At 37.1% G+C, this 15,396-nt stretch overlaps 1 pseudogene; it reads left to right on the plus strand.

Annotated features, from left to right (window-relative positions):
- The first annotated feature begins 272 nt into the window (after window positions 1-272).
- On the plus strand, window positions 273-6,953 carry LOC125249054 (annotated as a pseudogene).
- Window positions 6,954-15,396: the final 8,443 nt, after the last annotated feature.

The following is a 15,396-nucleotide window of genomic DNA, read 5'->3' on the forward strand; positions in this document are numbered from 1 at the left end:
CCTCCCATTCTGAAATGTAAAACCCTGATTTGGTACTGTTTAGAACCATGTCTCTTATAGAACTGCCATCTGTCTATCAATTGGTGTATACCATGTTTACTTCAGTCATGCCTGATGGCATTCCCATAGCATCTACGTTATGATGCAGGGTCTCGTTCCCTTCTCAGGAAACCGGGGTTATATACATAACCCTAGACTTTTTTAGTTTAGTAGTCAACAAGCATGATTTGTACAAAGACAAAACGTTTGATTAATAACAATCTTTTCTGTGTTTGTAGGTTTTATGGTCTTATACAGGTAATGAATTGAAGAAACACCTTCCACCCAGCTTTTTGTCTGTGCACTTTGGAGGACTCTATACAAACACCACTTCTCCTTCAGTACTCAGTTCAGAAGAGTCAAGCTCATTTTACTCTGAATTAGGAATCAATTTAGATGACTATTCCAGGTTACAGCAGGCTGTTTACTGGGCTGGGCCTGACAGAAAAATCACAAATATGTCCATGACTACTAGTCCAGACCACACCAAATTCATCATTCAGGACCTGAAAGAGAGCTATCAAATTGGTGAGGAGCTTTATGTTATTGTGCACGCGAAGGATTTTGACAACAAATCCAAGTGTTATGGAGGGGACTTTTTTCAAGCCAAGCTATTCTGGTCTAAAACTAAGGTCAGTTATTGACCACATTAGATTAAAGGTGCACTATGTAATATTTTCTGACGCTAGAGGTCGCTAGAGGCCTATTCAAATCAAAGGCGTAGCTTGATGACAGCAAGTTTAAGCACGGAATCTTGGTATATATGGTATTCATCTCAACGGTCGGTGGAAAAGAATTGGGATAGGACTCGGGAACAAATCATGTTCATGGATGTGATTATTAATGTTATTGTAGTATGAAGCAGAGCAGGACCGAGTGTTGTGGGAGCTGAACGAGGCTGCTGGAACGATTGCGCAACACACGCCGCGAGCAGCGGAACTTTTATTATGATACAGTCGCCAGCGCCGCTTCTGCTTTTCTGGTCATGAGTATGAGGTAATGCAGCTGTTTATCATATTAGATACATTTGAGTGTGTTGAAAATTATGTTATAACCTTACTCTGTGTGTTCGCTCAGTGGCTGCTGTGAGACACTTGTTGCACACTGCAGTAAGATAGATCGATTTTAGAATATCATATTAAATGCTGGATGGCTTGTGTTGATAAATGGCAGGCAATTAATTTTAAAACATATTGTATGATGGAGAAAATGCTGTATTGCTGTTACTAAAAATAAAGCTGCATCTGATTATGCTATGTTAGCTACTTCACAAAATAGTGTTTTTCTTTGAGGCATGGTAAAGCAAAAAATCAAGAAAATTAGATTTAAACAATAAGATTAAATGTGTTGAGCTATATAACAATAATTAGTTTTCTGTCTATGAATATATCAAAACAGTTGTTCCATTGTCTATTAAAACATGTGATATAAATAAAGCATCTTTGGTGTTTCCATGGTTTCTACAAAATAAAACCAGAAACCAAGGGTAACGCGGGTATGACACAGTTGACAGGCGACTCCTCACACGTCCCGGAGCCTTTGTTAAAATTGCAATTTTCTCACGATTTACAAATAGTTGCAAACATTTGGGATGTTGTAAGAACTCAAGTGAACAAAATATATAACACTGGCCTAGTGTATATTTTACTGCAAAATTCTTACATATTGCACCTTTAACTAAAACTGCTTGTTATACTATCTCCCTGGGTCAGAGAGAGTTGTACTGAGAATGTTCCTCTGTCACAGGCCAGTGTTTTTGGGGAGGTGGTGGACCTGCTTAATGGCTCCTACTCTGTACGTTTCCTCCTGCCGTGGGTCGGCGAGGCACAGGTGGCTGTGCGTCTAATTCACTCCAGTGAAGCTGTGCAGGTCCTGAAGCATCACAGAGATACTGACTCTGACAGAGTCTTTTTTAATGGATATTATGAGGGACCAGGACCAAATAAGACCAGGTTGAGTGAAACAGTGAAATGTAATGTAAAGTGGGACAAGAATGGACTAGAGCACATGGGAACAGGAGACTGCTGCTGTGAATACAACGATCCCCGCACTGGAGAAACTTGGCGCTGTCAGAGACCCAATTCGCTGCCATGCAGTGCCCTTGTTTACCACTCTATGGGTGGTTATAGAAACCGTCTGACTAATATGGAGAAGATGTTAATGTGAGATTTAAAAACTCTTGATCAACTGTTTATTTAATCTATCTGAGGCATTGATGGAAGGCAGTATGACAAACATGTTCTCTTTGGCAGGAAGCAAACTAACAAATATATCAAAGGAGATAAAAGGATCATCAACATTTTTCATTTTGATGGAAATGAAACTATTGGTATGTTGGTCAATAATTTAACCCAGCAGAACAATGCAGTACAAGGATGCAAAGATTATTAATTAATTAATTAATTAGATTATTCTGACATTTAGATAATGCAAGTTAAATAAAATCACCAGTTCAGACAAATTTTTTAAAACACATTTACTTATCCTGCAGATGTTACAAAGAAATGTCATCCTGGTTTGCACACTCCAGTTCCAGCTGGCTTTTACCTGAATGATGTGTGGACGTCATTTGTCTGTAGCACCCGCCATTTTACAGTCCAAATGACAACAGAGTGCCTGAAAGACAAACACATCTACATGATGGGAGACTCGACTATGAGACAGTGGTTTGAATTCTTTACTAAAGCAGTACCAAGTGAGATAATTGCTTTTTTTTAACCCTTTAACAAGTACGATCACACCGGTGTGATCAGTCTTGTCTGGCCCCAGGAGCGTACGATCACACCGGTGTGATTAGAACGTTCAGTGCATCACGTAATCAACTGCCAAATTCAAATGTGCGTGCGCGCTTTGGCTGGCGCTAAACCAGAGACGGACGCGCGCAGCGCTTTTCATATATTACATATATGCAGTGTTTTCAACCAGATAATGTTTATTGTAGATTTCAGACATTTAAATACACACGAGTACTAACAAAACAATATATTTAGAGTTTGTAAAATACACAATGATGTCTATAGAAGCGGAAATAACCCTTTCCATTATAATTAGACGACACGTTTTATTCATATCAGATACACATTGTGAAAGTAACTTTAAAGCTTACTCTATTCTTCCCCAGTTCACCGACTCACTTACTTTCATGTATTTCGGGAGAAGTGGATGAATTCACGGGTTGTAAATCCAACAGATCCGATTCTCTGTGCGGCGCAAACTAACATGGCGGCGCCCATCGCTCATATGGCTCAACTAACATGATCGTTATAAAGGTGTTTAAACTGCAATACACATCCACTTGCACATATTTGTCAATCGGAATATTAGATATTTCATGCTATAGTCAACAAATTAGTGAATATTTTGAATAACAAAGGAAAAATTAAATGAAAGCAGATTATCATTCATACAGTGCTGCGGTGTGTCACATAACAAGCAATGACGCGTCACCATGGAAACCATAAAGTGATACGTTCCAAATAACGGTCGCTTCAAAAAACTCACGCTGGGGGGTCAGCCAGAATGTTTAAAACTTGCGTGCGAAAGGGTTAAGCATAAATATATACAGTATATAAATTCAGTAATTGTGGGTCTGTTTTTCAGCTCTGAAGCAGATGAACCTGCATGTCCAATATCAGGCGGGGCCGCTCATGGCAGTGGATGTGGAGAACAACATTGACTTGCACTGGAGAGCTCACGGAGTTCCTCTGCGCACTCTGAAAACAGCAGTTGCTAGTCTGCACTACATCAGTAATGAGATTGATGATCTGGCTGGAGGACCCCACACAGTCATTATGTTCAATCTAGGGCCCCATTTCACGACGTACCCTCTGGATTTCTTCACCCGTAGAGTGCTGAGGATCCGCAAAGCTGTTCTAGCATTGTTACAGCGCGCACCTGATACAACTGTTATAATCAAGACTGTCAATACTGGCTATAAGGTAACATTATATGCCTTTATCACTAAAAGCGGAAGCTTCAAATAGCAGCATAAAAAAAAAACTTCCACTGAAGCCTGTATAAATGGCAGTACCTGTAGCATAGGATTGTAGTGATTTATTGATGTAGTTAATCACATATACTTCATCTAAACATATCGCCTCAGTTTACTATCATTAATTGGGAATTATGAAAAAGAAAAATGGTGTCATGTTATTCCGGCACATATGTCATGATTTGAAGGGGAGCTCGCAAGCCTTACTTACTTTCTTATTAAGAGTCTTATTACCTTTTTTTTCTTTTCTTTTTTTAATAAATGCAAGAATATAATACAAACAACATATATCACATTAAAGCATTGTTATACAATAACAATGTTATACATTCCATAAAACATGGATTGCATTGCTTTCATGCACTGTACTTTACAATGCAGTCATTAAGTACTAGACCAAATTTAAGTCGAATATTTCCAGCCCAGAGTGAATGCAATGATGGGATAGTTTAATATTGTTGTTTTCTGATTATTCCTCCAGCAGTAACTTCAGCAGTGTGCAAATCCTCATTAATCTCCTGAATGTGGCAATATAGTCAGTGCTGACAATTTGTCCCCTTGGAATTATAAGGTTCTATCTGTGTTCTGAGCAGTTTTGAGATATTGAGGTTCAAAGTTTTTGCATTCCATATAGCAAAAATGATACGTGGAACAAGTTTCATTCAAACATGAAAATGACAGGGACCCTAAATGTACAATATCAAAATCCTCTCAGATTTATAAATGAGGATTTTTGTAACGGGTCAAACACAGATAGAACCTTCTAATTCTAAAAAAACACTTTTCTCTTGGAATTATATTATGGGTTCTATATTATAATGGGTTCTATCTGACAAAAAAAAAAAAAAAATTGAATCAATAATTTTCAAGAAACACAAACTTAAACATAAACTAAATGTAAAATAAAACTAAAACATAAAATTAGTGTGTTGACATGCATGAGAAAGTTCAATTTAATGGTTTTTATGACATTAATTTCATATTTTAAAAAAGAAAAAAATTCTTGTTCAAGATAAGCATAAAAGGCAGTGCAGTCTTTTGTCCAGTGCAGATTTTTAGGTAGGAATATGATGGGTAATTTAACACATTATTGCAGGAACCATTTAAGTTTAAGTTTCCTTTTGTTTAGACAGAAAGCAGCTACTGTAGGCCTACTACATATAAGCAGGACTTTATTCCACAGAAAGTGGGACAGGTGAAATGGTTTTCCCTCTAGACATCAGTATTGCTCAAATAACATGCAAACGTTTATTGTTTTAATTAAGACCCCATCAATTCAATTATTGACTATTTGACCTTTAAGCTTGAAATAGCTTAATATTGTAAAATTTAAGTCATTTTAAGACTAAAAAAACGGCAAGAAAACAGACAATGCTTCAGCAAAGGTGTTTAACAAAGTTTAATAAACATTGAAAAATGTTTCACTGCCTATATATTAATTAACTATAAATATATTATATTTATTAAGTGTATACACTTAATGTAGTATACACTTTAATCGAGTGTGCCATAGTGTAGAGCTTTATAGCTACATAGTACATACAGCTCAGCACAAGTACACAGGATGGATCAAGGTTAAAACATAACCTAATATATACATAACATTCCCTCGTTTGACAATAGCATGGCTGGAATAAAACAAATAGACTACAAAATCCGGATCTATCCTTTTAATAGCACTGCTGGCTAGCGTGGTGTCTCACTGAAAACAACTCCTCAGCAATCAGATCCAGCAAAACACACAAAAAGACTGTAATTCCCTGGAATTCAGGCTGCTGTCATTGACAAGATCATAAATAAAATAGTCGATCATGAGGTTTCTAATAAACATTGCATTGTGTGAAATTATTTAGTCTATCGAAGCGACATAACAAAGAACGCTAATTCTGATTGGTCCTCGTGTGTGCATTCGAAGTGCTGACTGTGGTTCTATGGCTCACGCAGATAGAAACTTATAGAAGTTAGAATATGACTTTGTAGATCTTAAACATCTTAAAAAAGAAACATCACATAATGTAAATAAGTTGTCACAGAATATGAATATGTGAATAACTCAATTTTGACAAAAATGTCAGATAGAACCTTATAATTCCAAGGGGACGAATTGCCTCACTCACGTAATGTTGAACATTAAAATAGAGGATTGCACACTTAGGGTATCATGTGAAGGCTAAATAAACCATTTAAAATATTGATGTTTATTGTCAAATTCAGCTAAGTTAGTCTAATTTTCTTGACAAAATTGGCAACCGTCCACTGACAATGAACAGGTGGAAAATCATTCACCTTCTAACAGGATGTGACAACATGTGGACAATGATAAAGGTCATAAAAGCATAAACATGCGGACTATGATAAAAGAGTGCCAAGTGTTCAAATACAGTGAAGCCACTCTGTGATGGCAAGTTTGTGGATGATATTGTTTTTCTGTCTTTATAGGATATTTTTGGCAGTGACTGGTATTCACTGCAGTTGGACAGAGTTCTTCGCTTTGCTTTTCAGGATGTTGGTGTTTATATTCTAGATGTGTGGCAAATGACAGCATGTTACTACAACAAAGAGAACATTCATCCTGCCGCTATCATCATTAAAAATGAGATTGACATTTTACTCTCTTTTATTTGTCCTAAATGAACTTAAATTAAACTATCTTGACAATTTTGTGTTGTGTTATTACAAGAGAAAAATTCAGGTTATGTCTAAAACTGAGAAATACTGTTTGACTTCACTGTGCTGTAATTAAGTTGTCCAATCATTTTTTTAAAAAGAATGGTTTAGTATATGTCAGAGACCTCATTATCTATTATATCACCCTCAAATTCGAAACATAATGTCTTTAGACTTATTTAATAAACCTGGTGTCTATGTCATTAATGTTCAATAATAAAACTTTAATAATAGTTTATTTGTAATTAACACACTAAAGACTATGCAGTGATTTGATTATTCAATTTCTGTATTATTTCTTACTTGAATGCTTCTGTTAAATAGATGTAAAATGAAAAAAAAAAAAAAAATGCATCTTTGTTCTTATTTTTAATAACAGATAAAATAACAATAACAAAAAGAACTATACTGTGATTGGTCCCACTTTATATTAGGTGGTCTTAATTACCATGTACTTACATCAAACAATAAGTACAATGTCCTTATTGTGTTCATATTGAATTGCAAAACACTTTTGCTGCTATTTAGGTGGATAGGGGTAAAGTTAGGGACAGGTTTGGTGGTATGGGTAGGTTTAAGGGTGGGTTAAGGTGAAAGGGATAGGTCAACGTTGTTATAAATGTAATTACAGAAACTAATTACAGATGTAATTACATGCAGGTATTTTTAAAATACAAGTACAATGTATGTACACAATAGGTGCATTGTATCAAATGATTAATTTAAATGTAAGTACTTAGCAGTTAATGCGACCTAATATAAAATGATTAGTAATATAGTAATTATTATTAAAGAATTGGAGAAAAAGATGAAGAAGTATTGTTTTATAATTAAATCCTTACCTTCTGTATCGTAATCAAATCAAATATTGAGGCAAATGAAGATTCACATGTCTAACATAATCATTGTTTTATTTTAATGAACATTTTTTTTGCTTGTTTCCATTTTTACCATACTTCAGCTGCTGTAGCTAGTTTATTATATTAATTCTGAAAATTATTAATTCTAAATGATAAATTCTGAAATCTAAAGCTCCAAGTGTCTTCAAAACATACCACATCTGCATATACTCCAAAGAGTTCAGAAAAGATATTGGGGGTGGGCGTGTTAATAATGGTTTTCTTTTCCGTTTTGGGTTTGTCATGTTTTTTTGTTCTGTTTCCTTGCTTTCAGTTTGTTTCCATGGTTTTTCATTGGGTATCATTAGTTTCTCTGTATATTTATGTCATGTGTTTTGTTTAGTTCGGTTGTCCATTATCGTTGCACTATACTCGATTGTTTTGTTCATGTTTCTTAAGAGTGTTTTGTATGTAGTTTTGTGTTAATAAACCTTTATACTGCTGTTACAACTTATTACATGTAATATGTTTCTTTGCACTTCATTTTGTTCACTTTATCTTTTTAAACAATGTCTACTAATAAATATTTGAAAACTATTTATAATAGTAGTACAAGTGAGTGAGTGTGATAAAATAAGGTTTGTAACTTACAACTCAAAGAGCCAAACAATGGGTTTGTTTTAAGATCATTTTATTCACTGTTTGTTTCTCGCATGTGTCCAATGGAAGGTGCACATTCCATTGTGACCCATGTTTGTCCATCTTAGCCTTTTGGCCTGTAAAACAAGAAAAAGGTGAATGAATTAATGACTTGTTTGTTAATGAAAGTTTTTTTGTCTTACCTTCTTCCTGGAGCTTCCTAAGAGGAGGGGCCCGCAAACAGGAAGCCAGATTTATACCATCCCAGAGGAGGAGTTCAAGAATTAAGCATGTTTTAAAGGAAATTACATTGTTTGCATGTCTTTTTAGATTCTCATTGGTTTTCATAGGGAAAATAGAGTTTGATAAAGATGATGTGAATGTTTGTATTAAAATGCTGATGTTAAACATGTTTTTATAAACAAATGATGTAAATTGTAATTGAAATGGCCTTGACATTGGGCCAGTAGCCAACTTACTTTATGTTTCCTATGTAAATATTATTTTGTTTTGTTTTTTTTCTCTATTTTTGTTTTGTTATTATTGTTTTGGAATATTGGTGATTGGAACCCAGTTGCACTGTCTGGAATATGTCCCCACAAGGAAATTAAATTCATCTTTAAGAACTTTCAGAGTTTTCCATCATTTTCTTACTGCCTGCCTTACCACTGTCAACGGCCACCTTACAACAGTGAGATTGCAGTAATCTTATCTGTTTCAGGTGAAGACTGGAGATGGTTGGACTGGATGACTGAAGCAGGTAGCAGACAACGAAAGAAGACTGAAAACTGATGAGTTGAGAAGAGGTCAACACAGAGAAGAGATTGCACAGGTAAGTGTCTCTAAGGTGAGTAGTCAGGTAAGTGGTTCCGGTTTGAATGACAAGACCAAACAATAGTGAACTGATGGGTATTGGCTTAAATAGTGTGTGGTTGATGAGTGGGTGCAGGTGCTGCTGATTAGAACTCTTGGGATTTGGGAATGAGTGGGTGGAGGATAGAGGTGTGGTGCTGAGAGTGTTTTTGCAGGGGTCTCCAAACTTGGTCCTGAATTTAGCTCCAACCCCAAACAAACACACCTGAACCAGCTAATCAAGGTCTAATTAGGCATACTAGAAACTTCCAGGCAGGTGTGTTGAGGCAAGTTGGAGCTTAACTCTACAGGACAGTGGCCCTCAAGGACAGAGTTTGGAGAGCCCTGTCCTACAGGTGTGTGTGTGCTTTCTTTAATAAAGAACTGCTGTGCATAGATCCGTTCATCTCACCTTTTTATTTCTGTTTGCAACCAAGCGTGACACCAGTAAACCCCATGTACAAAATTCATAAACTATTAGAGCACAATAAAAACACTGATGGAAAACAACTTCAAGGTCACAATTTAAGCTACTAGCTACATAAAGATAGAATAGTCAGCATGGAGTCAGCCATGGAAGCCCATTTCTGCCACATTAGAAAAAAACACAATACAAATAATGCCTTGGATAAATCACAATTATGACATATAAAGTTGAAATCATGGCATACAGAATAATAATTATGTCCAAATTATGAAATAGAAATCATTTTGACTTGGCTTAGTATATTCTGTCATCAGATGTCCAAATGGTCCTTCCATAATGAACGTGGAGTAGACAATACCCTGACCCTCTTAAGGAGCACAGTTTTTAAAGATACAAATTTTAGATCAACTGAGAGCAAAGGCTCAAATGGAGCTCTCTGCAGAGGATAACACAACTGTGTGGTCCCAAGAAGGAACTTGTTGAGGGTGAGGCGGATTGAGCCTCCTGGCCCCTCTCAGGAACCTGATGATCAGGTCATGCTTCCCAAGAGATTTACCGTCGACAGGATTGTGGTGAGCCACAATGGCAGCCACATAGACCTTCAGGGTGGAAATAGAGCACAGACCTGATCGAGCATTTCCAGGGGTCTTCCTGACGAGAAGAACACCAAGTGATGAAGAGGTTCCACTTCAAAGCGTGGGAACAGTGTCTCCAAAATGTTCCCAAATTATCTGAAGCGCTGCAGAGCAAGCCGTACTGCTAGCAACTTGAGGCAATTGACATGCCACTGAACTCCGTTGCACATGGCACCCCAGCCTGTGGCAGAGGCATCTGTTGAGACAACAACATGCCTGGAAACTGGTTCTAGAGGAACACCAGCCCATAGAAACGAGAGGTCCAACCACGGGGTGAAGATTTGGCGGCAGGCCGGAGTGATGGTCACTCGGTGCATGCCGTGTTGCCATGCCCATCTCAGTATTCTGCCGCGAAGCCAGTGCTGAAGCGATCTCATATGAAGCAACCTGAACAGTATGACAGCCACTGCGGATGCCATATGCCCCGGGAGCCTCTGAAATAGTTTCAGTGGAACTGCAATGGCAGCCACATAGACCTTCAGGGTGGAAGGAGACAGCCTCCAACCCTTCTTGAAGGAAGTAGAGCACCGACCTGATCAGGCATTTCCAGGGGTCTTCCTGACGAGAAGAACACCAAGTGACGAAGAGGTTCCACTTCAAAGTGTAGGCCTGCCTTATAGACAAGGCTCTAGGCGAAGTGATGGTAGCTACCACCTGAGGTGGCAAGGTACATAAAACATCCAGGATGTATGTCTTGTGTTCATTCATATATGTTTACATATATAGCACTGTGATCCTGTGAGGCATGACTTTGAATGTCTCAACATATAGTGGAATTGTCAGGGATCTACGAGGGAGGACTCAATCGCAGGATGAGTGTTACAGGTTTATTGGTAAGACAAGACTTAAGACGAGATATTGAGGGTGAGGAGGTGAAAACAGTCCATACAGTAGGAAGGGGTGAGGAACAATGAAAAGCAAGCTGAGGGAATGGCTGCTGAGATCAGCCCAGGGTGTAAACAGGCTGGTGAGCTTTGGTAGGTGTGCAATGGATGAATTTGAACTTTGCCTTACTCTTCAGTAATACTTTAAATAACATTAGATTATGACAATATAGTGCTCAATGTACACATGAGTGGCACTGAATAAAAATTTCCAACCAGATGTGCCTGACTAGTTTTCTTCTGTTTGTCAGTAACTTCTGTCATCTTTTTACACATACGTTGCCAAAAAATATCACTGTTGCAAAACAATGCTCTATGTTAAAAGCCATAATAAAATATCAGGCTGGTGGCCCAGCTAAAAATCTTTTATGTTCTGGTAATGTTTTCAGCGGCATTCTGTCCCCATAATGTTATGCTAAAAGGTAGGATAACATCTCTTAAACATTCTATAAATGGTTAGTGATAACATTGTTGGAACTCCAAATGTTGCTCAGACGTCAAAATTCAGTTGAAAGTGAAAACCCAACCTTTGTTTAATGTCAAGATCCAGCGTCTTTAAATAACTCCAAAAATTGCACTTGGATGGATGCACTTTTTGGGGCTTCAAAATCTCATCTTCTATTCAATGCCATTAAAAAGCTAAGCTAGGAAGCTGGACATTATTTAATAGTCCAATGTATTCATCTGAAAGAAGAAAGTCAAACAAGATGGCAGCAGAGAGGAGGAGACCACACATTCCAATGAAGATATAAAATATATTATACAGTATGATGACAGGGAGTTGATCAAATGAAACAGGCTTGACTGTCAAGGTATTGTTTTTGTACTGTAACTGTCCTTGTAAGAAATTTCTAACTGCACAAATTAAAGTATTAATGCCATTTTTTTAGGCAACTGGAAAAATGCAGCAGTGATCCAGTGATGATGACTCAGTGCACAGTAAGCAGGGATATTTGTTTTTAATGACCCTACAAGTTTGCTTAAACCATCAAAAATATGAGTAAAAAAAAAAAAAAAAAAAAAAAAAAATATATATATATATATATATATATATATATATGTGTGTGTGTGTGTGTGTGTGTGTGTGTGTGTTTGTGTTAAATATGAGGGAAGATCAAAACACTAAACTTGGTTATTTATATGACAATTTTTTTTTTTTGGCAAAAAAGGCACTACCAGCTACAGGTTTTATTTTACTATGAAAAATAAAAATAAAAAATGCTCACAGGAAAAAGCATGCATTGACTACAACTTAATCAGTTAATAACATTTCATTTGTTCTCTCTTGTTTTTGCATGTGTTCATAATTTCTTTGTATGACAATCTGCCCATTGTTTCATTTTATCACAAATAAAAAAAAAAAAAAGATTGAACTACACAATATGCTCACAAAATCTTTAACACATTTTTATTAATATTTGGATAAAGTGTGAACGTCAATTTCCTGTCCTTCCATAGACTGCCTTTCCAACTTGATCTTTTTACGCTTCAACATGATTGCTTTATATGCTGAACAGATTTAAATTAGGCTTTTATTCACATATAATTTAATTTAGGCTTTTATTAAAATATAAATATTAATTAATTCACACATCAGTTATGGTAAAAGGAAGCTCAAGCATGCTTGTGTGATGTGCGAGAACAAATGAGGCTCATTCTTATGTATTACACAGCACGCTTGAGATTCCGTAAGAGCCAAAGGGGTTTATTCTCATGTGTTACACATTTGAGTTTCTAGAAGAGGTTTGTTCTTGCGCGTCAAGCAAGTTCGGTTTAGGTTCTGATTATGTTTGCCGATCAATGTTTATATGTGAATAAAATCTGTTAATCATATAAAGTGATCGTGTCTCTTCTACTTTTTTTTAATTACTTTGTTCCGTTATTATTGCTTGCTGTTGTTATCTGTTGACACTGTACAAGCAGAATATGGCAGTTGGTTGGTGTTGTATTTGTCCCGCCCCTCCTCCACTCTGATTGGACAGCTGGCTAAAAAGTGACAGTGATGAGCACAGTGTTTTACTCATAGACTGTAAAAAAAATATGGATGTAGTGTCTGTGACGTCACCCGTAGATTTCTGAAGAGCATTTTTGAAGCGAAAAAGAGGCTGCTGCCATCAGCGCGTCATCGCGCGTCACTCCTGGATAACTGAAAATGGGCAAAGAGGCGGGACGTGGTTGGAACGGAGGTGCCTGGTTTCTGAAACCAAGCCCGCCTTGCCCAACGTGATCATGTTAGCAGGCAAAGGAGCTATCTATCTCTTAGACACTTATCTAAAATATCAATAAAGATAACAAGTTATATCATTAGAACGTTCTAAAGGTTTCCTGTCAATATACGGTGTCTGTTTATGATACAGATGCTCCAACACAAGTAATATTGTAATTTGTGTCGGCTAGGGATGGGCGATATATCTTATCATTTGCAATATACCGTTGAAAATTCTCCTCACAATAAAAATTTGTCTCCTCACGATAATAACGATAAGTCTAGTTCATGACGTAGTTTTGTGCGCAACCCATTCACTGTTCACATTCAGAAAACAAGGATGGCGGAAGGCGGAGTGTGTTATTGACTCTTTCACACTGAACTTCTTTACTTTAACATGTTTGTTACTTTATCAGGATTTATTTGCAATTGTACTGTGTTGTAATTTTGAAACAACTGAAGACATGGTTGGTGATTGTTGCTTTTGCTGTTTGCACTATTTTTGCCACTGTTTGCACCATGAGAGTATAAATAAATACAGAATCTGTGTTTACATTTTAAACTTATAATTGATTTTAATTATTATTGTGTAATTGTTGTTGTGTGATGTTTTTCAGCACAGTCACTGGAACACAATTTAAACAACATAATCTGCTATTTTACAGAAGAACATAATTTATATATATATATATAATAGTATAAATTCAGCGGCTGGAATTAGCTGAGGTAAAGTGACGGCTCAGAGACAGCAGCGACAATCCACCTGACACTCAAGTGGCCACGCCCTTAATTATGCAGAACTTTAAGGCTTAATATAATTTAAACGGATGAGTTATAAAAATATTCACCCCGAAACAGTTGTCATGAAGGGCAAAATTAGCAGTAAAGACCAAAACCACAATTTGTACTAAGCTGTAAACATGTTTTTTTCTGCTGTAAACTTGGGCATTTTAACTTTAAATTTTTTATTTGGGACTCAATAAGATTCTGCTCTCTTTTGGAGCCTGTCCTAGTGGCCAGTCGATGAATTGCAGTGTAAGTCACTTTCGTATTGGCTTCAAGAGAAACTGGGGGAGGTTGCCGCTTGGTTTTACTCAAAGTTGTTCAACTCGAGGCGACTCAGCGCTCGAGCGTGAAAAAGACACTCAGCGCCTCGTTACACTCCTGGCATTTAAAAAAACGTTGCGCTCCCATTGAAAACAATTTAAAAAGTAAGCTAGCCACTGAAAAAAATGCTTTGGTGGACACATGGCCTAATGGGAGATGGAAACGTACTTGCCGAATAAATTCTGATGTAGCGAACATTAAACCCACGACGTGCCTAATTGTCTAGGCGTTTCTCAATGTCAAGGAAGGATCCTCGGAAGTCAGAATTTCGAGGATGCTACGTCATCGACATCCGTCAAAGGACTGTTCCAATGTCGAGGATCCTCGGAATTGCAAACAAGGACTGAGTCCTTCGTTCGAACAATATCCCATATACAGGAAAGGATGCATATGTGTAGCCTTCGCGCTCTAAAATAACCCACAATCCTATGCGTGCAGCTTTGCAATCTTGTTCAAAAAATTTAAAAAAAAAAAAAATGTCGGACGCTAGCGGGCAATATGCTTTCAAATGTAAGTATATTTACGTTACCAAACATTTGTTATAACTGTAGTAAATATGTCAGATAAATAAAGTTTAACATTTAAATGTCAGTACAAATTACTACCGTATTGAAATTATAAATTATACAAATACAAATTACGTTATTGATGGCTAACTGATCCGGACCGTCATTTAACAATTGTTAGCTTGGTTGCCGTCACCAGCATTTCTTTTACCTTTTCACTGACGTAATGACGCAAAGACGTGCACTTGCTAGTCTGTTCCATTTACGTGTTCTCCGAATGCTAAAGAGGAGCCTCGCCTAGCCTCTGAAGGAAGTGACTTGGAAGGACCAGTCCTGCCAAGGAAGTATCCTTGACATTGAGAAACGCATTCTGTTACCACAGATGGTGTTTTATTTACTGTTGGTTACTAGGTTACCAATACCACCATCTTCCGATTGAACAACTTGAAGGGTATTTGTGTGGGTGTTTTTTTGTTTTTGCAAACTTTGAAAAGTTTTGCTTCACGTTTGGATGGAAACCCGGTGAAAACATGATGTGTGGCTTGAAAGCGCCACGGCTTGTCAGACAAAGCAACAGTAACTAAAAGGGGGCTGGATATTTGCA

The sequence above is a fragment of the Megalobrama amblycephala genome, linkage group LG16 (assembly GCF_018812025.1).
Source record: "Megalobrama amblycephala isolate DHTTF-2021 linkage group LG16, ASM1881202v1, whole genome shotgun sequence".
Taxonomy (NCBI): Eukaryota; Metazoa; Chordata; class Actinopteri; order Cypriniformes; family Xenocyprididae; genus Megalobrama; species Megalobrama amblycephala.